Here is an 18,867-nt window from a genome sequence, read left to right as displayed (position 1 = left end):
TCTACTCGGACTACTTCACCGACACTCCATTGCACGGTGAGAAAACATTTTGGCGCCGTTATCGGATGAGCCGAAAGCTTTTCCTCCGGATTGTGAATTCCATCCGGGAGTTCGACAGCCACTTCAAGTGCAAGAAGGATTGCACCGGCACACTTGGATTCACCTCGATCCAGAAGTGCACGACAGCTATGAGGATGCTTGCATACGGAGCTCCCGGTGATTCACTCGACGACTATGGGCGCATGGCCGAGTCCACCACCATTGAGTGTTTCTACAAGTTCTGCAGGGTAGTGGTGGCAGTGTTTGGACCGCAGTACTTGCGAACACCCAATGCGGAAGACACTGCTCGGATCCTAGCACAGAATGAAGCAAGACGATTTCCTGGGATGCTTGGAAGCATCGACTGCATGCAATGCTTGGCAGGGGTTGTACAAAGGCACCAAAGGCGGTTGCAGTGTGGTACTTGAGGCAGTGGCCACACAGGACCTCTGGATTTAGCACTCTTTCTTTGGGATGCCAGGAACTCACAATGACATCAATGTCCTGCAGTGCTCCCCAGTCTTTGCCAAGCTTGTTGAAGGTCATTCTCCTCCGGTGAACTTCGAGGTCAATGGGCGGCAGTACAACAAGGGGTACTATCTAGCTGATGGCATCTATCCAAGATGGTCGACATTTGTGAAGACCATCTCAAACCCTGTGCCAGGAGGCAAGAACGCCTGGTTTGCGAACATTCAGGAGGCTTGTAGGAAGGATGTCGAGCGGGCATTTGGTGTGCTCCAATCTCGATTTGTTGTTGTCCGGTACCCTGCTCAGACCTGGTCGAAAGATCAAATGTGGGAGATCATGACTTGCTGTGTCATCTTGCACAACATGATCATTGAGAGCGAGCAGGAAGAGCCAGTGTTTGACACTGAACCATACCACAGGCAGGGTCCTTGAGGGAGTCCTGAATAAGGGGCTATCCGGACAGCCGGACTATATAATTTGGCTGGACTGATTGGACTATGAAGATATAAGATTGAAGACTACGTCCCGTGTCCGGATGGGACTCTCCTTGGCGTGGAAGGCAAGCTTGGCAATTCAGATGTAGATCTCCTTCTCTGTAACCGACTCTGTGTAACCCTAGCCCCCTCCGGTGTCTATATAAACCGGAGGGTTTGGTCCGTAAAAAAACAACAATCATACCATAGGCTAGCTTCTAGGGTTTAGCCTCTTTGATCTCGTGGTAGATCAACTCTTGTAATACTCATATCATCAAGATCAATCAAACAGGAAGTAGGGTATTACCTCCATCGAGAGGGCCCGAACCTGGGTAAACATCGTGTCCCCAGTCTCCTGTTACCATTAGCCTTAGACGCACAGTTCGGGACCCCCTACCCGAGATCCGCCGGTTTTGACACCGACATTGGTGCTTTCATTGAGAGTTCCTCTGTGTCGTCACTATAAGGCTTGATGGCTTCTCCAACCTTCAACAACTCCGTCCAGGGTGAGACTTTTCTCCCCGGAGAGATTTTTGTGTTCGGCGGCTTCGCACTGTGGGCCAACTCGCTTGGCCATCTAGAGCAAATCGACATCTACGCCCCTGGCCGTCAGGTCAGGTTCGGGAACCTAAACTATATTGCTGACATCCGCGGAGACTTGATCTTCGACAGATTCGAGCCCACGTCAGGAGCGCCGAACGATCGCCACGCGCACGACTTAGATCTACCGTCGAACAATATTCGGGATATCACGCCTGCCATGGCTCCGGACTTTGATCCAGAGCAGATCGTGCCATCCAAGGACGGGTGGATGGACCCCGCCATGGAGGCCGCACACCTATCGGCGTTGGAGCCGAACACAGACTCCGCTTCTAAGGAAATCTGTGTCTCCGGACCCCCGGACTTGTTCTCGGTCGTAGGTCCCGGACCGCGTGCATCCATGCCCGTCGAATATGATTGGGCTCCAGTCATGGAATTCACCGCCGCGGATATCTTCCAGCACTCCCCCTTTGGCGATGTGCTGAATTTGTTAAGGTCTCTCTCTCTGTCAGGAGACTCCTGGCCGAACTATATTCGGCCTAAGTGGGGCACGGATGATGAAGAAAATCGTCTCCCACCCACCACCCACTTTATAGCCACTATCGATGACCTAACAGACATGCTTGATTTCGACTCTGACGACATCAGTGGTATGGATGTCAATGCAGGGGACGATCTGGAACCATCGCCCACAGGGCGCTGGACCGCCACTTCATCATATGACATCTACATGGTGGACATGCCCAAGGAAGACAACGGTGACAAGAAGGACACGACAGAGGATAAACCCCCCGGACAAAAACAAAAACGACGGCGCAGGCGCCGCTCTAAGTCCAGTCACAGTAAAAATAGCGATAACAGCGCGAGGGAGAACGACACTCCGGTTGACTCTAAAGGCGACAATTCGAACCCAGCAATAGAGCAAGACAAGCCAGGCCACGCCGAACAAACGCCCGATCACAGCGACCCCGAGGGCCGAAATCATCAAACTACCCCACGGAGGGGGGGACAGTCCGGTTGACGATGCATTCATCTTCCTGGAAAAACGTGTGAAGCAAAATAACCTCCGCAGAAAGCTTCTGGCCACGGCAAGGAGCCTGACGAAGCAGAAGCAAAGGCTTAAAGACGCGCAGGATACGCTCAACCGAAGATGGAACAAGGTGCTAGACACCGAGGGAAAATGTGGCAATGATTGCCACACAAAGAGCTACCCAAAGTGCAAACTGCTACCCGAATTTGACAACGAGGCCGCAACGCCCATTCCGCCAAAGAACAATACGGCCACTCGGCCGGACCAACCACCTCATGGCCGCGATAGAGCAGCCACTGATACCGCACATGATTTACGTGAGATCATGGACAAAAAGGCCAGTGCGGCCAGGTCCATCTACGGGTCCAGAGGACATGCTCCGACGTGGGATTATGGTCACCTCAACAATCATACTGATCAAATACCAGTCCGGAATCAACACCGGGCGCAACAACAGCCGACAGCATGCCGTGACACAGCCAGATACAGAGGGGCTGTGCACCCCCTGTGCTTCACCGATGAGGTGCTGGATCTTGAATTTCCACAAGGATTCAAACCCGTGAATATAGAGGCATACGACGGAACGACAGACCCTGGGGTCTGGATTGAAGATTTTATCCTTCACATACACATGGCTCGTGGGGATGACCTCCACGCCATCAAATACCTTCCCCTCAAGTTGAAAGGACCAGCTCGGCACTGGCTGAAGAGCCTCCCTGAAAACTCAATCGGAAGTTGGGAGGAACTTGAGGATGCTTTCAGGGCCAACTTTCAAGGAACTTATGTCCGACCTCCGGATGCAGACGATTTAAGTCACATAATACAGCAGCCCGGAGAGTCAGCCCGCAAGCTTTGGAACAGATTCCTCACTAAGAAGAATCAAATTGTCGACTGTCCGGATGCCGAAGCTTTAGCGGCCTTCAAACACAATATCCGAGACGAGTGGCTCGCCAGACACCTCGGCCAAGAAAAGCCAAGGACGATGGCAGCCTTAACAAGCCTCATGACCCGCTTTTGTGCGGGCGAAGACAGCTGGTTGGCCCGTAGAGGCACCAGTGACCCAGGCACATCCGAAATTTGAGATGGCAACGGGAAGCCACAACGCACTAAGCACAAACGTCGAAATGACGATAGTCCGGACAACATGGCGGTCAACATCGGATTCAGGGGCTCTCGACCCGGTCAAGGAAAGAAGCCATTCAAAGGCAGCAAAGAGGGACCGTCCGACCTGAATAAAGTCCTCGACAGATTGTGCCAAATCCATGGCACTTCCGAAAAACCTGCAAATCATACCCATAGAGAATGTTGGGTCTTCAAGCAGGCCGGCAAATTAAACGCCGAACAGAAGGGAAGGGACACACCAAGCAAATATGAGGATGAGCCTCGCCAGCCGAACACGGGGGGCCATAAAAAATTCCCACCAAAAGTCAAAATGGTAAACATGGTACACGCAACTCAAGCAGAGTTCGTCGGCCCCAAATTCAATCCCTGGGCGGCCTGCCCGATCACTTTTGATCACAGGGACTACCCGGCCAGTATCCGACACGGAGGATCGGCTGCCTTGGTGCTCAACCCAATAATTGATGGATACCATCTCACTCGAGTCCTAATGGACGGCGGCAGTAGTCTTAATCTGATATATCAAGACACCATCCGCAAGATGGGGATAGACCCATCCAGAATAAGCCAAAATAGCGCCACCTTCAATGGAGTAATTCCAGGCGTTGAGGCCCACTGTTGGGGCTCCCTCGTATTAGAAGTGACATTCGGTTCTCCCGACAACTTCAGAAGCGAGGAACTACTCTTCTACATTGCTCCCTTCAGCAGCGGTTATCATGCATTACTCGGAAGAACGGCCTTCGCTTGCTTTAACGCAATACCGAACTACGCCTCCTCAAACTTAAGATGCCCGGTCCACGTGGCGTCATAACGGTTAGTGGAAACACATAGCAGTATGCGGCAGCTCCTGCTGCCGGACTCTAGGCGGCCTCTCCCATTAGAACGCATGATCGGTCGTTCATATCACGGACACGGCTAGACGAGTCCGGTGCACCACCATCAACAACAGCCCGGATAAACCCTGGTTGGGTGCTAAACATATATCCCCATAAATGGTACTAGGGGTTGTCAACACATAATAAAGCCCACAATTCGGCTTGCCTTATCAATAGGCCAATATCTCATATTTCTAATACCCATTGAGAATAACCAAATTCCTGCAAGCTTACTCCTCTTTATGAGTTTTCGTTTTTACAGACACTACTCGTGCGACACCCTTCCAGGATACGGCACAACGAAGACAAAGGCGCAAACGTGCAGCAGGGCCCCGCCCAAAGGTTTCTCTTTAGATTAAGGCCCTGTGTAAACCTTCTTTACTGTCTTTTGTTGCTTGACATCCCACGGGTATTTCATACACCCATAAGGGACACTGTCGTTATAGGCTTTTCTCCACGACAGATCAATGCACGTACCTGGAATTACAGGGTCAAGGGCGTTATTCAACCCAGTATATGTTATAAAGTCCGAATACCTTCGGGAGTGTTCGGCGTCGTGAGTTTGGCCTTATATGCATCAGCTCTGAATCATGTCTTTGGTCAAATGTTGGGTTAGCCCGGCTCCTCAGTTTGCTGCCTTACGTTCCGTTCTATCGGCTAAGGCGGTCAAAGGAGAACTACTGCGATTGTGCCCTGGTTATTCCGGATGAGCACCTTGTTAGGGAACGTAGTAATTTCAAAAATTTCCTATGCACACGCAAGATCATGGTGATGCATAGCAACGAGAGGGAAGAGTGTTGTCTACATACCCTTGTAGACCGAAAGCGGAAGCGTTAGAACAACGCGGTTGATGTAGTCGTACGTCTTCACGGCCCGACCGATCAAGCACCGAAACTACGACACCTCCGAGTTCTAGCACACGTTCAGCTTGATGACGTCCCTTGAACTCCGATCCAGCCGAGTGTCGAGGGAGAGTTCCGTCAGCATGACGGCATGGTGACGATCTTGATGTTCTACCGTCGTAGGGCTTCGCCTAAGCACCGCTACAATATTATCAAGGAGGACTATGGTGGAAGGGGGCACCGCACACGGCTAGGAGATCCAAGGATCAATTGCTGTTGTGCCTAGAGGTGCTCCCCTACCCCCGTATATAAAGGAGCAAGGAGGGAGGGGGCGGCCGGCCTAGGAGGGGGCGCGCCAAGGGGAGTGCTACTCCCACCGGGAGTAGGACTCCCTCCTTCCTTGTTGGAGTAGGAGAAGGGGGGAAAGAGGAGGAGAGGAGGAAGGAAAAGGGGGCTGCACCCCTTGTCCAATTCGGACCAGAGGGGGGCTGCGCGCCTCCTTCCTTTCGGCCTCTCTCCTCTATTCCTGTATGGCCCAAAAAGGCTCATATACTCCCCGGAGAATTCCCGTAACTCTCCGGTACTCCGAAAAATACCCGAATCACTCGGAACCTTTTCGAAGTCCGAATATAGTCGTCCAATATATCGATCTTTACGTCTCGACCATTTCGAGACTCCTTGTCATGTCCCTGATCTCATCTGGGACTCCGAACTCCTTTGGTACATCAAAACACATAAACTCATAATATAACTGTCATCGAAACCTTAAGTGTGCGGACCCTACGGGTTCGAGAACTATGTAGACATGACCAAGACACGTCTCCGGTCAATAACCAATAGCGGAACCTGGATGCTCATATTGGCTCCCACATATTCTATGAAGATATTTATCGGTCAGACCACATAACAACATACGTTGTTCCCTTTGTCATCGGTATGTTACTTGCCCGAGATTCGATCGTCGGTATCTCAATACCTAGTTCAATCTCGTTACCGACAAGTCTCTTTACTCGTTCTGTAATACATCATCCCGCAACTAACTCATTAGTTGTAATGCTTGCAAGGCTTAAGTTATGTGTATTACCGAGAGGGCTCAGAGATACCTCTCCGACAATCGGAGTGACAAATCCTAATCTCGAAATAGCCAACCCAACATGTACCTTCAGAGACACCTGTAGAGCACCTTTATAATCACCCAGTTACGTTGTGACGTTTGGTAGCACACAAAGTGTTCCTCCGGTAAACGGGAGTTGCATAATCTCATAGTCATAGGAACATGTACAAGTCATGAAGAAAGCAACAACAACATACTAAACGATCAAGTGCTAAGCTAACGGAATGGGTCAAGTCAATCACATCATTCTCCTAATGATGTGATCCCATTAATCAAATGACAACTCTTTGTCCATGGCTAGGAAACATAACCATATTTGATTAATGAGCTAGTCAAGTAGAGGCATACTAGTGACACTCTGTTTGTCTATGTATTCACACGTGTATTATGTTTCCGGTTAATACAATTGTAGAATGAATAATAAACATTTATCATGATATAAGGAAATAAATAATAAATTTATTATTGCCTGTAGGGCATATTTCCTTCAGTCTCCCACTTGCACTAGAGTCAATAATCTAGTTCACATCACCATGTGATTCAACACCAATATTCACATCTGTATGTGATTAACACCCATAGTTCACATCTTCATGTGACCAACACCCAAAGGGTTTACTAGAGTCAATAATGTAGTTCACATCGCTATGTGATTAACACCCAAAGAGTACTAAGGTATGATCATGTTTTGCTCATGATAGAAGTTTAGTCAACGGGTCTGTCACATTCAGAGCCGTATGTATTTTGTAAATATTTTATATCTACAATGCTCTATACGGAGCTACTCTAGCTAATTGCTCCCACTTTCAATATGTATCCAGATTGAGACTTAGAGTCATCTTAATCGGTGTAAAAGCTTGCACCGATGTAACTCTTTGCGACGGGCTCTTTTTATCACCTCCATAATCGAGAAACATCTCCTTAGTCCTCACTAAGGATATTCTTGACCGCTGTCCAGTGATCTACTCTTAGATCAAAATTGTATTCCTTTGCCAAACTCAGAGCAAGGTATACAATAGGTCTGGTACACAACATAGCAAACTTTATAGTACCTATGACTGAGGCATAGGGAATGACTTTTCATTCTCTTTCTATTTTCTGCCATGGTCGGTTTTTGAGTCTTACTCAACTTCACACCTTTGCATCACAGGCAAGAACTCTTTCTTTGACTATTTCATTTTGAACTACTTCAAAATCTTGTCAAGGTATGTACTCATTGAAAAATCTTATCAAGCGTCTTGATCTATCTCTATAGATCTTGATGCTCAATGTGTAAGCAGCTTCACCGAGGTCTTTCTTTGAAAAACTCCTTTCAAACACTTCTTTATGCTTTCCAGAAAATTCTACATCATTTCCGATCAACAATATGTCATTCACATATACTTATCAGAAAGGTTGTAGTGCTCCCACTCACTTTCTTGTAAATACAGGCCTATCCAAAAGTCTATATAAAACCATATGATTTGATCAACTCATCAAAGCGTATATTCCAACTCCGAGATGCTTGCACCAGTCCATTGATGGATCGCTAGAGCTTGCACATTTTGTTAGCACCTTTCGGATCGACAAAACCTTCTGGTTGCATCATATACAACTCTTCCGGAAATCCATTCAGGAACACAATTTTGATATCCATTTGCCAGATTTCATAAAATGTGGCAATTGCTAACATGATTCGGACAGACTTAAGCATCGTTACGAGTGAGAAAATCTCATCATATTCAACACCTTGAACTTGTCAAAAACCTTTCGCAACAAGTCGAGCTTTGTAGATAGTAACACTACTATCAGTGTCCGTCTTCTTCTTGAAGATCCATTTATTTAACATGGCTTGCTGATCATCGAGCAACTCAACTAAAGTCCATACTTTGCTCTCATACATGGATCCTATCTCAGATTTTATGGCCTCAAGCCATTTCGCGGAATCTGGGCTAATCATCGCTTCCTCATAGTTCGTGGGTTCATCATGGTCTAGTAACATGACTTCCAGAACAGGATTACCGTACCACTCTGGTGCGGATCTTACTCTGGAAGACCTATGAGGTTCGGTAGTAACTTGATTTGAAGTTTCATGATCATCATCATTAGCTTCCTCACTAATTGGTGTAGGAATCACTGGAACCGATTTCTATGATTAACTACTTTCCAATTCGGGAGAAGATACAATTACCTTATCAAGCTCTACTTTTGTCCCACTCACTTCTTTCGAGAGAAACTCCTTCTCTAGAAAGGATCCATTTTAGCAACGAATATCTTGCCTTTGGATCTGTGATAGAAGGTGTACCCAACAGTTTCCTTTGGGTATTCTATGAAGACGCACTTCTCCGATTTAGGTTCGAGCTTATCAGGTTGAAACTTTTTCACATAAGCATCGCAGCCCCAAACTTTAACAAACGACAACTTTGGTTTCTTGCCAAACCACAGTTGATAAGCCGTCGTCTCAACGGATTTCGATGGTGCCCTATTTAAAGTGAATGCAACTATCTCTAATGCATAAGCCCAAAACAATAGTGGCAACCGATAAGAGACATCATAGGTCGCACAATATCCAATAAAGTGCGGTTACGACGTTCGGACACACCGTTACGTTGTGGTGTTCCAGGTGGCATGAGTTTGTGAAACTATTCCACATTATTTTAACTAAAGGCCAAACTCATAACTCAAATATTCATCTCCACGATTAGATCGCAAAAACTTTATTTTCTTGTTATGATGATTTTCCACTTCACTCTGAAATCCTTTGAACCTTTCAACTATTTCAGACTTATGTTTCATCAAGTAGATATACCCATATCTGCTCAAACCATCTGTGAAGGTCAGAAAATAACGATACTCGCCACGAGCCTTAATACTCATTGGTCTGCATACATCAGTATGTATTATTTCCAACAAGTTAGTATCTCGTTCCATTGTTCCGAACAACGGAGTTTTAGTCATCTTGCCCAAAAGGCACGGTTCGCAAGCATCAAATGATTCATAATCAAGTGATTCCAAAAACCCATCAGCATAGAGTTTCTTCATGCGCTTTACACCGATATGACCCAAATGGCAGTGCCACAAATAAGTTGCACTATCATTATCAACTTTGCATCTTTTGGCATCAATATTATGATTATGTGTATCACTACGATCGAGATCCAATAAACTATTTTCATTGGGTGTATGACCATCGAAGGCTTTATTCATGTAAACATAATAACAAATATTCTCTGACTTTAAATGAATAATCGTATTGCAATAAACATGATCAAATCATATTCATGCTCAACGCAAACGCCAAATAACATTTATTTAGGTTCAATACTAATCGCGAAAGTATAGGGAGTGTGCGATGATGATCATATCAATCTTGGAACCACTTCCAACACACATCGTTACTTCACCTTCAACTAGTTTCTGTTTATTCTGTAACTCCTGTTTTGAGTTACTAATCTTAGCAACTGAACAAGCATCAAATACTCAAGGGCTACTATAAGCACTAGTAAGGTACACATCAATAACCAGTATATCAAATTTACCCTTGTTCACTTTGCCATCCTTCTTATCCACCAAATATTCAGGGCATTTCCGTTTCCAGTGACCATTTCCTTTGCAATAGAAGCACTTAGTTTCAGGCTTTGGTCCAGCTTTGGGTTTCTTCACGGGAGTGACAACTTGCTTGCCATTCTACTTGAAGTTCCTTTTTTTTCCTTTGCCCTTTTCTTGAAACTAGTGGTCTTATCAATCACCAACACTTGATACTCTTTCTTGATTTCTACCTTCGTCGATTTCAGCATCAGGAAGAGCTCGGGAATCGTTTTCGTTATCCCTTGCATTATAGTTCGTCACGAAGTCCCACTAACTTGGTGATGGTGACTAGAGAACTCTGCCAATCACTATCTTATCTGGAAGATTAACTCCCACTTGATTCAAGCGATTGTAGTACTCAGACAATCTAAGTACTTGCTCACTAGTTGAGCAATTCTCCTCCATCTTTTAGCTATAGAACTTGTTGGAGACTTCATATCTCTCAACTCGGGTATTTGCTTGAAATATTAACTTCAACTCCTGGAACATCTCATATGGTCCATGACGTTCAAAACGTCTTTGAAGTCCCGATTCTAAGCCGTTAAGCATGATGCGCTAACTATCAAGTAGTCATCATATTGAGCTAGCCAAACGTTCATAACGTCTGCATATGCTCCTGCAATAGGTCTATCACCTAGCGGTGCATCAAGGACATAATTCTTCTGTGCAGCAATGAGGATACACCTCAGATCACGGACCTAGTTCGTATCATTGCTACTATCATCTTTCAACATAGTTTTCTCTAGGAACACATATAAAAACATAGGGAAGCAACAACGCGAGCTATTGATCTACAACATAATTTGCAAAATACTATCAGGACTAAGTTCATGATAAATTAAAGTTCAATTAATCATATTACTTAAGAACTCCCACTTAGATAGACATCCCTCTAATCATCTAAGTGATCACATGATCCAAATCAACTAAACCACAACCGATCATCACGTGAAATGGAGTAGGTTTCAATGGTGAACATCACTATGTTGATCATATCTACTATATGATTCATGCTCGACCTTTCGGTCTCAGTGTTCCGAGGCCATATCTGCATATGCTAGACTCGTCAAGTTTAACCTGAGTATTCTGCGTGTGCAAAACTGGCTTGCACCCGCTGTAGATGGACGTAGAGCTTATCACACCCGATCATCACGTGGTGTCTGGGCACGACGAACTTTGGCAACGGTGCATACTCAGGGAGAACACTTTTATCTTGAAATTTAGTGAGAGATCATCTTATAAAGCTACCGCCGAACTAAGCAAAATAAGATATATAAAAGATAAACACCATATGCAATCAAAATATGTGACATGATATGGCCATCATCATCTTGTGCCGTTGATCTCCATCTCCAAAGCATCGTCATGATCTCCATCGTCACCGGCATGACACCATGATCTTCTTCATCTTGATCTATATCAATGTGTCATCACATGGTCGTCTCGCCAACTATTGCTCTTGCAACTATTGCTATTGTATAGCGATAAAATAAAGCAATTATTTGGCGCTTGCATCTTATGCAATAAAGAGACAACCATAAGGTTTCTGCTAGTTGCCGATAACTTCAACAAAACATGATCATCTCATACAACAACTTATATCTCATCACGTCTTGACCATATCACATCACAACATGCCCTGCAAAAACAAGTTAGACGTCCTCTACTTTGTTGTTGCAAATTTTACATGGCTGCTACGGGCTGAGCAAGAACCTTTCTTACCTACGCATCAAAACAACAACGATAGTTCGTCAAGTTAGTGCTGTTTTAACCTTCTCAAGGACCGGGCATAGCCACATTCGGTTCAACTAAAGTTGGAGAAACTGACACCCGCCAGCCACCTATGTGCAAAGCACGTCGGTAGAACCAGTATCGCGTAAGCGTACGCGTAATGTCGGTCCGGGCCGCTTCATCCAACAATACTGCCGAACCAAAGTATGACATGCTGGTAAGAAGTATGACTTGTATCGCCCACAACTCACTTGTGTTCTACTCGTGCATATAACATCAACGCATAAAACCTAGGCTCGGATGCCATTGTTGGGGAACGCAGTAATTTCAAAAATTTCCTACGCACACGCAAGATCATGGTGATGCATAACAACGAGAGGGAAGAGTGTTGTCTACATACCCTTGTATCGAAAGCGGAAGCGTTAGAACAACGCGGTTGATGTAGTCGTACATCTTCACGGCCGACCGATCAAGCACCGAAACTACGGCACCTCTGAGTTCTAGCACACGTTCAGCTCGATGACGTCCCTTGAACTCCGATCCAGCCGAGTGTCGAGGGAGAGTTCTGTCAGCATGACGGTGTGGTGATGATCTTGATGTTCTACCGTCGCAGGGCTTCGCCTGAGCACCGCTACAATATTATCAAGGAGGACTATGGTGGAGGGGGGCACCGCACACGGCTAAGAGATCCAAGGATCAATTGTTGTTGTGCCTAGAGGTGCTCCCCTGCCCCCGTATATAAAGGAGCAAGGGGGGAGGTGGCGGCCGGCCTAGGAGGGGGCGCGCCAAGGGGAGTGCTACTCCCACCGGGAGTAGGACTCCCTCCTTCCTTGTTGGAGCAGGAGAAGGGGGGAAAGAGGGGGAGAGGAGGAAGGAAAAGGGGGCTGCACCCCTTGTCCAATTCGGACCAGACGGGGGTTGCACGCCTCCTTCCTTTCGGCCTCTCTCCTCTATTCCCGTATGCCCCGATAAGGCTCATATACTTTCCGGCGAATTTCCGTAACTCTCCGGTACTCCAAAAAATACCCAAATCACTCGAAACCTTTCCAAAGTCCGAATATAGTCGTCCAATATATCGATCTTTACGTCTCGACCATTTCGAGACTCCTCGTCATGTCCCCGATCTCATCCGGGACTACAAACTCCTTCGGTACATCAAAACACATAAACTCATAATATAACTGTCATCGAGACCTTAAGCGTGCGGACCCTACGGGTTCAAGAACTATGTAGACATGACCGAGACATGTCTCCGGTCAATAACCAATAGCGGAACCTGGATGCTCATATTGGCTCCCACATATGCTACGAAGATCTTTATCGGTCAGACCCATAACAACATACGTTGTTCTCTTTGTCATCGGTATGTTACTTGCCCGAGATTCGATCATCGGTATCTCAATACCTAGTTCAATCTCGTTACCGGCAAGTCTCTTTACTCGTTCCGTAATACATCATCCCGCAACTAACTCATTAGTTGCAATGCTTGCAAGGCTTAAGTGATGTGTATTACCGAGAGGGCCCAGAGATACCTCTCCGACAATCGGAGTGACAAATCCTAATCTCGAAATACGCCAACCCAACATGTACCTTCGGAGACACCTGAAGAGCACCTTTATAATCACCCAGTTACATTGTGATGTTTGGTAGCACACAAAGTGTTCCTCCAGTAAACGGGAGTTGCATAATCTCATAGTCATAGGAACATGTACAAGTCATGAAGAAAGCAACAACAACATACTAAACGATCAAGTGCTAAGCTAACGAAATGGGTCAAGTCAATCACATCATTCTCCTAATGATGTGATCCCATTAATCAAATGACAACTCTTTGTCCATGGCTAGGAAACATAACCATATTTGATTAATGAGCTAGTCAAGTAGAGGCATACTAGTGACACTCTGTTTGTCTATGTATTCACACATGTATTATGTTTCCGGTTAATACAATTCTAGCATGAATAATAAACATTTATCATGATATAAGGAAATAAATAATAACTTTATTATTGCCTCTAGGGCATATTTCCTTCACACCTCAGTAGAGAAAGCCGAAAATTGACTGTCATGATACAACGAGAGACTGGTCAACCACTCGAGGACTCATCGGAATCTATAGGATTTCTCCGCATCAACAAAGGACCGGTTTTCCGGTCAAGTACGCGCACCGTATCCGGATACACGCGGAAGTACCAGGGGCTACATAGTAGCCCCACCTTTTCAACTCCCATGGCTAAGTGAAAGTGTTACAGCTATATAGTCCGGTTGCTTGGTTCGACGTGCGATCACCTCCTTAATGGACCAAGACGTTGGATCAAGTGTGTTTACGCCTATTTTTTCGAACACCCCCGCATTATATGCGTGGGGGCTAAAGCCAACGACTGCTAACTTTCAGGTTATATGCATACATAAACAGCCACACAGGAGACGTTATAATACTTTCAGGCAAAAGTATAAAAAACAGCCTCTATAATTAAAACACATAACTGTTTACAATTAATAGACTCGTCACTCGAACATGACATTCTTCGAGCACCGAGCCTCTATTCTATGGGAACCTTCTATGACCTGCTCAAAATAGTGCTCGGCTGGCTCTTGGCTTCCTGCCGGACCCCGGGTTGCAATGCTGGTGGCCTCCATATCCGCCCAATATGTCTTCACATGGGCAAGAGCCATCCGCGCACCCTCTATGCATGCCGACCTCTTCTCGGCATCTATTCGTGCTCTGGCGCTAAATAATTGTTGCACAAAACCAAAGTAATTGTCCGGCTTCGGTCCCCTCGGCCATAGATGGTCTATTATAGACCTCATTGCAAGGCCGGACAGCCTATGGAGCTCGGCTATAGCGGCCATCTTCTCACTCAATGGTAATGAGCGTGCTGGGGCATCAAATTGCGACCAGAACAACCTTTCCATTTCGTTATCTTTATGCTCCTTGAACAACTTGGTCGCATCAGCCGCACTCTTCGCCAACTCTGCATACTCATCTGCAGCGCTCCATAGCTTATCCAACAGAGCATACTTTGGATCTAAAAACTTCATCCGCAACAAGTAAGGATTTCCAGCCGCGATTTATTTGGCTTGTCGAAGTTCCTCCCGCGCGTCTCTAATGTCAGAGCGCATCTCCTTAGTCGAATCCAGTGCCTTCTTCAGGTCAGCCGCCTTTGCCTGATTCTCCTTCTCGATAAGCTCATACCAGCCGGCGGCGTCCCTCAGCTCCACAACCATCTCGGCTATATTTTCTTCACTTCGGAGATGAGCAGCCTGTTCGGCTTTCAAGCGTCTGCCTTTAGGGTAGCCGCATTGCTGACCCGGGCTTGTTCCTTGGCTAGGGCAAGTTCCGCCCTCAAGGCCTCAATGGCAGCAGCTCTGCCTGCAGCCACATCACATCATATTAATATTACAACCTTCTTACAATTTCCTAAAGCAAATATGGATGTAAGAGCGCATACTCTGCGACTCCTCGAATCTCTTGTTTACAAGCGTGATGTCAGCATCCACCACATCAATCTGTCGCCTCGATTCGGCGCATTCAGCGGTCCGGTATATCGCCGGACCCTTAGCAACCTGCACATCAATACAAGTGCGATGATTACCTGGGAGTGTGATCCTCCGTTTGCCTCCATGGGCTGGCAACCACGGTCTCAGGGGCTACTATCTATACAGAGCACATCTATCGCGTGCAGTGCAACCAAAAAAAAACTGCGTATTCCATTGCTTACCTCAAAGCCTTTAAGCAAGCTCCTAAAAGCTTCATTTAACCCGCTTGTGGCGGAGGAAATTTTCTCCAACACCGTACCCATTAGTGTACGGTGATCCTCCGAGAGAGCGGCTGACTCCAGGAGGCCCGTCAGTATGTTCGGCCGGACACCGGACTCTCTCGGACCCTTTTCATTCCCCTCCACGGGAGCCGAACGCGCTGGGCTCGGGGCGGCCGAAGTATTAGCTTCTGGCCTTAGTGGATCTAGACTCCTCCGTGACGACACCTCAGGGTCGCCTGTCCCATGGGGCGGAGAGGCAGGTGGGGTTTCACTGTCCATCATCTCCGGAAGAAGATCCCCCGAGGACGAACCCTGTTGAGACGAACTGCTAGCCGGACTGCAGAAAATAGGTCCTGGTTATTACTCTCAGAGAAAAAAGCAATAAGCTTCTTGTTTATTAAACTTACAACTCGGTAGAGGGCTGGCCCGTTAGCGGGCACGGTGTGGTAAGAACGCCCTTCAGGGCAGGGCCCTTTGGTGAAGTTTTCTTCCCTTGTTTAGGCGCCTCCATTGCCAAGTCTTCGGAGGCGGCCCTCTTCTTCCCGTGGGGGGAGGAAACCTTAGATTCTCCTCCCCGATTCTCCTCCTCGATGGAGACATTAATTCCCCCGGTTCAGATGCACAATGTGTGAGGCTCACTCTTGGCTTCTCCACTCTTCCCTTCACCTTTCTCCGATGGCACTTGACCTAGCGCTCGTTTAAGCATCCTGGCTATTGCCGGACCGGGCGAGCCTTCGGGAAGCGGGGCCGGACACCTGATTCTCTCTGCCTTACTGAGCCAATCCTGGTCGCAGTTAGTTTTTCAGAACAATGTTATGACAAGTATAAACGAAGTGTTCGCTCACATGGTTACTTACTTGGGTATCTGGGCGGTTGTAGCTCAGGCCCGCATCCTCGATGGTGTCCGGACACTTTATTCGTGGTCCGAAGAACAACTTATACATTCCTTTAGGTGTCGTGCCGAAGAAGTGCTGAATGGTTCGCGGGCCTTCTGGATTGAACTCCCACATCCGGAGAGGTCGATGTTTACACGGCAGGGCCCACCGAACTAGCATTACCTGGATTATTTTGACAAGACTAATGTCCCCCTCGAGAAGCTCCCGAATGCGGCTCTGCAATGTCGGTACATCATTTGCAGGCCCCCAGTTCAGTCCCACGTTGGCCCATGACGCCAGTTGAGGCGGAGGGCCCGAGCGGAAGGCGGGGGCGGCCGCCCACTTTGAGCCTCGAGGAGCTGTGACATAGAACCACCTCCATTGCCATAGATCAGATACCTCCGGGAAGGAGCCTTCGGGCCCCGGGGTATCGACGTTCCTACTTATTGTGGCGCCCCCGCACTCTGCATGCCGCCCCTCGATCACCCTCGGCTTCACATTTAAAGTCTTGAGCCATAAGCCAAAGTGTGGGGTGACATGGAGGAAGGCTTCACACACGACGATAAACGACGAGATGTGAAGAATGGAGTCCAGAGCTAGATCGTGAAAATCTAGCCCATAATAGAACATGAGCCCTCTCATGAAGGGATCAAGAGTAAAGCCTAAGCCTCGGAGGAAGTGAGAGACAAATACAACGGTCTCGTTGGGCTCGGGAGTAAGGATAACCTGTCCAGGGGCGGGAAGCCGTGCTTAACATCGGCAGTCAAATACCCGGCCTCCCTGAGCTTCGTGATATCCTCCTCTGTGACAGAGGAAGCCATCCACCGCCTTGATGGTCAGATCTGGACATGATCGAAGATCCGAGGTGCTTGAGCTTGAGATTTGGGTGTTGGAACTTGAAGTGCGGAAGGCGCAAGCGTGGAGGTAAAGGGATAGGCCTCGACCCCTCTATAAAGGGGGAAGAATATCAAGTGTCCCCAGCATAACCGTTCGAGACTTGCCTAAAAACACGGAGTCATGCCAACATGCACGGTTGGATTACCCATACCCGTATTAATGAGGATCCCACGATAAGAGGGACACGATCTCTGCTTCGACAAGACGTGCCAAAGGAACCGCCTCGTAATGTGTGTGGTAGCTGGTTATAAAAAACGGTTCGAATAAAAGCCGGATCATGGCGTGATGTCACGTTTCAAAGAGTTGTCAGCATATTAGATTCGTGAATTATTATTCTCTTTACGGTGGTATATGGAATTTATCTTGCAGAACCGGACACGGTCCTTGTGTTCGGAATTTATCTTAAAGTATTCGGAGATGGAACCCGCCTCGCAATGCCGAAGACAATCTATGCGCCGGACTCATTGTCATTGAAGCCTGGTTCAGGGGCTACTGAGGGAGTCCTGGATAAGGGGGTATCCAGACAGCCGGACTATATACTTTGGCCGGACTGATTGGACTATGAAGATACAAGATTGAAGACTTCGTCCCGTGTCCGGATGGGACTCTCCTTGGCGTGGAAGGCAAGATTGGCGATTTGGATGTAGATCTCCTTCTTTGTAACCGACTCTGTGTAACCCTAGCCCCCTCCGGTGTCTATATAAACCGGAGGGTTTGGTCCATAAAAAAACAACAATCATACCATAGGCTAGCTTCTAGGGTTTAGTCTCTCTGATCTCGTGGTAGATCAACTCTTGTAATACTCATATCATCAAGATCAATCAAGCAGGAAGGAGGGTATTACCTCCATCGAGAGGGCCCGAACCTGGGTAAACATCGTGTCCCCAGTCTCCTGTTACCATTAGCCTTAGACGCACAGTTCGGGACCCCCTACCCGAGATCCGCCGGTTTTGACACCGACAGTCCTCTTGCCCAAGTTGATCACCAGCTACTGGCAAACTGGACTGACTACCTCAATATGCGTCAGGAGATCCGAGACCCACAGGTGCATCAAGAACTACAACACGATCTGGTGGAGCACCTATGAAGGCTCAAGGGCGAGGCCGGGAATGACATGTGATGAAACTTGAGTTTTTATTTGTTACTATATAATTTGTAGTGAACTATTTGATTTATGTGATGAAACACGCCGAACTAATAATTGATTTCTATTTGTATGCGAAAATTCATGCCGAAAACCGCCGAACCGCGCCAAAAATGGGCCGATTCACGCAGTTATTGGGCCATTTTTGGACATATTTGGGCCGAAAGCTGGGCTGAATTCGACGCCTGGGGGCGACGACTGGGTGCCAAACCGCCCCCAGCGCTGAGTTTATCGCCGGCGCACCCCCAGGATGCTCTTTTTCGGCGCCCTGGGGGGCCGAATGGTTGGAGATGCTCTAAGTTACAAGAACTACAACACTACAAAAAAAATACACTTCCGTGATGATACGTGTTTGTCACAGTAGGTTGCGTTTTTTGTCATGCATGTACATC

The sequence above is a fragment of the Triticum dicoccoides genome, chromosome 1B (assembly GCF_002162155.2).
Source record: "Triticum dicoccoides isolate Atlit2015 ecotype Zavitan chromosome 1B, WEW_v2.0, whole genome shotgun sequence".
Taxonomy (NCBI): Eukaryota; Viridiplantae; Streptophyta; class Magnoliopsida; order Poales; family Poaceae; genus Triticum; species Triticum dicoccoides.
This window is presented reverse-complemented; position numbering follows the sequence as displayed.